At 30.1% G+C, this 8709-nt stretch overlaps 1 protein-coding gene across 1 annotated transcript in view; it reads right to left on the bottom strand.

The window, feature by feature from the left end:
- The window catches only part of LOC119682142, a 13430-nt gene that overhangs the window by 2697 nt on the left and 2024 nt on the right, over window positions 1-8709 (bottom strand). The window lies entirely within an intron of this gene.

The raw sequence follows: 8709 nt of genomic DNA, 5'->3' as shown, positions 1-8709 counted from the left end.
AAAATTATTATGTTAAAGCTTGCTGAGTCAGTGCACCTGTACTCTCTATTAACTGCGAGGTTTCTTCAAAACCCCTCTTTGCGCCTTGACTAGATTATTGTTTATCACTTCATCAAATTAAGCAATAATTGACCTCAGATCTGCATACCTCCGCGAGGAGCCTGTAACCATTCTGAGATTTGATAACGCGGTGTTAGTAAGTCTGTCAGATTTCGCAAATAATTTCAGGGCTCTATCCTTTATGCATTTTTTGATGGGATCAATCTTGAGGTCCCTGAGGATGTCATTTGTTCTAATGTACCAAGGAACTTTGAAAAGTCTCCTCAGAGCCTGGTTTTGTGCAATTTCTAACTAGTGAATAGTAGTGTTTGAAGCTTTGCTAAACGCTACACAACCATATAGAAGTGACGGACGAATTATTTGGTTATATATCAGTTTCCTGTTCTTAGTATTGAGGTTTTCATTTCTAAATAGCGGTTGGAGATAATGAAGAATTTTGGCACAGCTAATTCTTTTCAGTTGAACATATTTAAGCCATGTGAATCGTTTGTCCAACGTGATGCCGAGATATTTAATGCTATCCTCTCAGTTTATCACCATATCACCCACTCTCACTCCCGACGGATTCTCCACTTACGCGTTATAAACAGAGCCTTAGTTTTTTCATTATTGATTTTTATTTTCCATTTCTGAAAATTCTCCAGAATGAGGTTTATATGCTCTTGAAGTGTGTTCGTTATTTTGAGAGCACATTAATCTGAGTATAGCATACACGTATCGTCAGCATATAACGCCAGAGTCGAGGGACCTAACATTGGAATATCAGATGTATAAATGTTGAAATGTTGTAGAGAGTGGGGGATAGTGGCGAACCCTGAGGAACCCCTGCTTGTATAGATCGGACTGACGAGAGAGCGCTATTGATTTTCGTGCGAAAGGACCTCTCACGTAAAAAGCTGCCGATGATCTTAGTTAATCTGCCTGGAGCACCTAGATAACACATTTTAGCTATCAGAACAGCATGCCAGACCTTGTCAAAAGCTTTAGAAATATCAAAAATGATTATTTCAATTGACTTTCTTCTACTAAGGGCTGGATCATTTGAGTCGTTCTAGCCAGTTGAAGCTCCGTGGATAGGTCACTCCTGAAGCCAAATTGTTCGTCAGGGAGTATATTGCGTGAAGCCACTACATTATTTAATCTGCCAAGAATTACCCTTTCGGCAAGCTTTCCTATGGTTGATAGCAGGCTTATGGGGCGCCAGTTCTGCGGGAATTGTGGATTCTAATCCGGTTTTGGGAAGACAATGACTGTGGCCAGCTTCCAGAACTTAGAAAATTTACCTAGTTTGAGCATGCAATTAATTATGTTAGCGATAAGCTGGATTACATTCTCCGGCAGGTTACGTAGGCATCTGTTGTTAATTACATATATCATGACCAGGTGACGATTTTATCATTAATCTTGCTATAATTTGGGTGATTTCTTCAACAGTGCATGGTGCAATGCTATCGTTTAGCTCCTGATCCAGAATATTATTTGCGTCCTCGGTGATGCGTTGTTCTTCCTCTGAGTCATATTATAAGTCTTCATTGGGCTGGAATTGAAGTTCAAGAGTGTCCGCGAAGGTCTCAGCTTTTTCTAAATCTGTATATTATATACCAAGCCTGTCACTCCATGGATGGGTGGTATTACTGGTTTACGGTTCAGCCTGATGTTCGTATTCATGGTCCAGAAGGTTTTATCCCCTGTTTCAAGACCCATCAGAAATTCACTCCATTTCACATTTTTAAATGCATAGATCCTTTTCCAGATTTCATTTGAAAAACGATTCGCCTCTCTTCTGCTCTCTGGGTCACCCATTATTTGAGCAAATTTCCGGACTCTATTTCGATTTCTAATCATGTTTTTAATATGCTGCGGTTATTTATTACTATATAAATATCTCTCTGTTTAAAATTTACTTTGTTAAAAGCTTCTGATTCGTAAAGAAGTATGATAATGTTATCTATGAGGGCTAAGCTAAGATGCAATTGTAAACAATATTTTTGCTCATTTTTCCTAAACTAATTTTCTTATTGATAATAATGATTACAATTCATTATACTAAATTTATTTTTTTAAATATTTTTAAATTTTGAAATAGCTTAACGTAGTACAAAAGCTGTATCACCCATTTCTTGCAATAATCAAAGAAAAAATATGCCTTTTAAAGATGACATGTAAATTAAATGTCAAACTTGTGAATTGTTTAGGCTCACTAGGTACTGAGTAAAAAGATCCTTTCAGTAACTCTACAACAAAAAAACTAGTGATAGCAACTTTCAAAATATTAATCGTCTGCAAAGTTTCTCAATAATGTTAACATAAGAAGTATTCTGTGGTTTCTAGCACCACCTTTTTGAACCTATATATCTTTCACATCCTCGAACTTTGCACTTTAAAATTTTAGTAATTATATTACTATAATTGAGGATTCATATCACATCATCCAGACACATTGCCACATCATACACTGAATTTTATAAATGCCATGCTATTGAATTGGATCTCATTACTGACGAATATTTTATATAAAAAATTACAATCACTGTTATAATAAGGTGGAAAGGTGTGAACTAAAAATAAGATGTCTTGGTTGATATTATTGTTTGACACATGTCATGGGCTCAAATTAATATTTTGGAATGGATAACGTTTTAACAGCAGTAGTTTTTAGTTTGAGAAACACTGTTGAGTTCCATTTTTTGATATTATCTTGAACTCGCTCTTCGGTTTGGTTTTAACTCATATGTGTTATTCTTCAAACATCTTTTGAGCTTGGGAAGGGTAGAAAATAAGCGAATGGCTAGGCAAAAACAAATTGGAGGAAGGGGGGTTTATGACATAATATGGAAATTTAAATTATGTTGGTGGATAAGCAATGAATTTTATTGTATCATTTATAAAAACGTTATCAAAAATCACTTGACATGGGCCCTATGATATTCCATCCAATAATTTAAAATATATTCTCCGCAATGTCTATTAATAATTTATAATTTTGGAATAACTACAATTCACCTACATATAAATAGATGTAAAAACTGTGCAGTCGTGATGAATGTTAAATGTTTTTTAGATGTTGATTGACTTTTCAAGCATTTTGAATAATATATAAAATATTTTTTTAATCTTCTTAACTTTAAGCAGACAATATAAGATATGTTCATATATGGTAAAGTGCGAAGATTAATTTAAAAACATGAGTAATAATAACTTATACTTTGCACAATTAGCAAATACGTATTGTAAATTCCATATATTATTTTTATATCATATTAGAGGCCAGAAAAGACATCAATAGTTGCAGTTAAGTAAAGTCCATAACATTTTTATATATAAAAATAATTGTGTATTTTAGTCATTAACACTGGTCTCAACTTGACCTAGTTTATACCAAATCAAAACTGTTAATTACTTTTAATTTTTAAAGCACGTGAAATGCTAAATGTTGGTAAAATTTAACCGTTTGATCGAAATTTGCCAACGATTATGCGATTGCGGTCTAAAATATTTAAACATTTTATTAGGACGATTAAATCGAATCCATTATTAAGCTATTGCAAAAATTTTATTCTGTATCGAACAACATTATCTTTCACACATTAAATGTCAATTAATTAAAGTTACAATATATTTATTTACATTTTAAATGAAACAAGTCTACATCATACAATTTACCTAATTTGATTTTAATTAATGCAAATTAGGCAAAAGTAGTAGGTAGTAACAATTTTGTATTTAATTTATTGCATTTATTATTTTACTTTTAATATTAGTTTAAATTAATGTAATCATACTGTAATCATCAATGTAAAGGCTATTTTGAATATGGATAGTTTTACTGTAGGTCAGGACATGTATTGAAAAACTTACAAATAAAAATAAGTAGTAAAAGTATGTCTTTTGTGAAGCCAATCAGCGCTATTTTCTACACTGACAAAAATTATGAACTAATGCATTATTAATTAAACTATTTTTGGCTTGTTATCCTGGTTAAATTAATTTCACCTTTCAAAAAATTATAGTTTTACCTTAGGTTGCTTCCAAAGACGATGCTTTAAGAGCTGGGTGTTATACGAGTTCAAAAACATATATTGAACAAAACATTTGTGATAATTTCAAGAAAAATGTAATTTTCTGCAAAAATAATTAAAATTCAAATCAAAATTAACCATCTCTCTATTACGAACATCATGCCATAAGAGAATAAGGGTTTTAAAAAGGTTTCGAAATTTGTATATTTTTTATATACAGTATTAAGAATTAGATATTATTTCCAACTCTTCGCTTTAGGTTTAAAGATATCTGAAAGACTTAATTTTATTCTTATTGGTGAGGAAAATACTCAGATAGTTCCTGATTATCAGGCTAGCTAAATTCCTGTCCTTTAATTGCTTAACGTTCTGGAATTTATTTAAATTTATGATATCAATTCCGTATGAGGAGCAGAACCATATTTCGTAATAAATTTCTGTTAAGAGTATTGCAAATAGGTGATATACTATTGTGGGCTATAGTCAACAACCAAGTTTATAGACTTTTCAGGTTGATTTTCTTCTATTTTATTGGGAAGGAAAATCACTGCATCTCACAGAGACACCGATTGTGCACTAGTTGTTTCAGACTGTTTGATTTAAAGGTTCTTCAGGTATGGTGTATATCGTATTTGCACTTATGTAAAGTTCACTAAATCAAACTTAACCTAAGGTACTGTTATTTGTAGGTTATATAGTCTCAAAATTGTATTAATTTCCAAAAAAAATTGTCGTATTACAACTTCTCTTAGCGTATCTTAATCATGTCTAGACAATGTTACGGATATCCTAAATAAATTTGCACTTGAGTAATTCTAGGAAAAGAATAATCAATATTTATTAATTTTTAAATTACAGACTGCACGCACTAAAAAAATGCTAAATAGTAAATTGTATAGTTTTAACAAGAGCTTTTATTGCATATTTAGTTAAGGCCATTTATAATTGCCATTACAATGCTATAAGTTAAATGATTTTTAAATTGAATCAAACACAATATTAATATGAAACGTACAATTTTAATTTAAGACTTAATGTTTCAGTGATTAAAAAGTCGAGGTGAACACAGAAAGTGGAGAGATAATGAGAACTGTTTTTATAAAGAATTTAATTGAACGATAATTAGAAGTGGATGAAAAAAAAAGTTGTTAATTTATAAATTATTCTGTCTATCAAAAATCTCTTGTTTTAAGATTATATTATATTATTTCGGTTACAAACTGTACACACTTACAGCAATATAGGGTTTGTTAGTTTAGATTAATCTGTCTGACCGTAAGCCATTTATATGCTTATTGATTCTTATCGATAATATATACAGTTAAGCCTCTATGAAGATTTTCTAGTTGACAAGTTTGCATATTTAGAGAGTACCAAAGCTATATTGCTTAAACAGAGGTCATAAGCATTTTATGAAGATTTTTCAAAGTATATTCATTGGCGAGACCCACGTGCGATTTAAACCTAGACTATGTGTGCCATAGTTTTATTATACACTCATCACGGTATTAAGACGAACTTAAGGATATATAGATACTATGTAAAATATTTCCAAAATAATTTGAACAAATAATAAATCAGTTAATCAGTCAATTGTTTTGAGACTTTGTCTTTCTCAGATCATTTTCATACAGACCAATTTAATGAAACATATTTATAGAACTAATTATATACTAAAACATCGTTAAAATCGTTAGGCGTAATATTTTGTAAGCAGATTGCGAAGAAAACAACCGCTTATTTTGAGACATATGAAATACCAACATTGCTGACTTATTAACTCCATCTTCTTCAAAACCCCCTAACCATGTATTTGCTAAAATTTTAAATGTATCCATTATGAATGATTTTTGTGAATACAAGTAATATTTTTGTTTATTGTTTGTATTTAGTTTCTTAAGATTTTTATTTTTCCTTTATATATTTTAATACTTATATTTGTGATGTAGATCCTTCTTTTAATTCTTTTTTTTAATGTCCTTGTCATGCATAGAAACTAATACCATGGTCTGGTCTCATTTAGGCAGATAATTTTGCAAATAGATGTACTTGTTATGTATACAAACGAACACCATGGTCTGGTCTCATTTAGGCAGATTTATTTATTAACATCGCTAATGAGGATAATTTACCATACAAAGTGATTTCATATAAATGAGATTATTATAAATAAATTAACTCATTTAAGGTGAAGAGTGTGAATGCAACCCTTAAAAATAAATTTCCCTTAAGAGAAATTAACAAAATTTTAAATATCATATATCATGTGCTTTATATGTAAATGTAAACAAAGTTATTTCACTTGTATAAATCAGCACATGCCAATAAAAGCGACTTAATTACATTAATATAAGTATACTTAGCTGCAGTGGAAACTTGATATAAGACTGATAACATCTTGAGTGCTTTCACCTAAAGTAATTATTATATTATCTCTTCATTTTTTAATATGCTTACAAGAGATTGAGGCATGTTGACATATTAAAATTTTACAGTTTTTAAAACTTAGAAACCTATTATAAGTAGGACTCATTCACTGCAATACAACCTTTGAGTTTATTGCCCATACATTTTTCATAGACAGGTTAAGGTATGGTGGTCATTTTTTTTCTATTATTATTTCTATATTGCCGCAAATCGATTCAAAATACGCTATTTGTAGCCATAATGTAACAGAAGATAGTCAAAAACTGAAAAACTGGCGTGATCATTCGTAATATATCTCTGTACCTAACTTGGTCCAATGTTTCGTACTTTTTCATAACTGACATCCGAGTCAAAAATAAATTAATATTCTTTTTTTTTATATAGCAAAATTTTATATTCAATACAAAATAATTTTTTAGAGATAATAATAAAAACATCAGTAAATCGTGAATAATAAATGAAAGTTTAATTATAAAATATCTCAACTGGATGCTGTTCATTCCAATAGAATATTATTCCGATTAATAGCTACTAATTTCAAATTAACTGCCCATCTTATTAGAATTTAGTAATAAAATTTTTTCTAAATTTGTTGTAGATACTTAATATGAAATCAATTGCCAGCAGAAAATAAATGCAAATGTTTAGCACTCAACTAATTTTTTTAATTTGTTTATTTTAAAAAGCATTGAACCCGAAAACAAAATGCATTATATGTAAAAAAAATAAAAAATTTGTTAAAAAAGCAGCTTTTCACATTTGTAAATAAGTTGAGGTTCTCTTAATTGAAACAAATGTCAACAATTAAATAAAATTTTATTTGTTTTAAAATTTTTTAATTTTGTAAAAAAAAATAAGTGCTTAAAATGACGTTGTTAAAAATTTGTTGCAAAATGAGACATATGAGATTGAATATCATATTAAAAAATTTTTATTTTTCATTTAAATCTTTTCTGAATTTGTAAAAAATAATATATTAAACAAATAAATTAGAAATTTTATTGTGTTTACTTAGAAATTTAAAACGCATTTACATGAAAATAAATACTTTCCTTTATATTTATAATTATGTAGGAATATGGAGAAATGTCTGGTCTTTGGTTCAATAATTATACAAATGTATTATTAACTACTTGTAAATAAAATATATATGCAAAATAAATTCTAAACTAATTAGATATATTAGTATTTTAACGCTGTATTACTATATACACACATATACATACACCCGAATAAATCTCTGCGTACCCTTGATATTTACATTGACGGCTCCAACCTTTAGGATAGAGTCCGAAGAGGTATATTTAAAAAAAGAACTATGTCTTTGCATCTCACTTCAACTATTTAACCATTGCAACATCTTTTAGTCAGAAGTTCCGAGCAACAACATAAATATCACAATATGCTTGAACTCATACACAGCGCATCTCACTTAACCCCAGGGCTAATGAGTTCGGCAAAGCAGGCACACTGTGCTCTTAAATTCACTGCTCAGACATCGGTATCTTACTTGCGATGGCTATGCGGGACACAACAAAATATATATATCAATAGCTAAATTGAGTGATGGAGAAAACTTAAGCTTTCTATGGAATGGACTAGGTGGGTAGGTTGGAGTGGCGGCCTTGTATCCCTAAAAAGTCCACTTGAGCTCAAAAAATGGCCCATTGTGGTACCACATTGGAATGGAATAAAGAATAATATATATTATTATTACATCAAAATATTGATTTGAAGAGATTTGCAAGAAGAAGCCCGTATTAAAAAACGAATATAAGTTTTTTAAAGAAATATAATTTTCATATAATTATCGAGAGCTATACCTTTGGTCAACGTTTTAATTCGATTTAACGAATGAGCTGAACCGAAAACTTTTCGTTAAATAAAACAAAATCCTATAGCCTAACGTATTATGCGTTATGTACTATCACACATATGTAAATAAACCTATTCATCTATAAGTTATATAGTCAAAGTATGTAGCTATATAGTCGAATAAAACCCTCGTAGACAGAAATATACTTCGGAAGCGGCTTTCAGATTATTTGAATAATTTAAAATAAAGATTTTAAGTTATTGAAAAATCACGAAGCACTTATAATGAATATATATGGTATATGTAGAAATACAGTCCTTTGAAAAGTTTCGGAGTGGGCTTTAGGCCCTCAGGTTTGCTCACTGGCTACGTGCTTTGTTGACAAGT

The sequence above is a fragment of the Teleopsis dalmanni genome, chromosome 1, assembly GCF_002237135.1.
Source record: "Teleopsis dalmanni isolate 2A chromosome 1, ASM223713v2, whole genome shotgun sequence".
In the NCBI taxonomy this organism is placed as follows: domain Eukaryota; kingdom Metazoa; phylum Arthropoda; class Insecta; order Diptera; family Diopsidae; genus Teleopsis; species Teleopsis dalmanni.
This window is presented reverse-complemented; position numbering and strand designations above follow the sequence as displayed.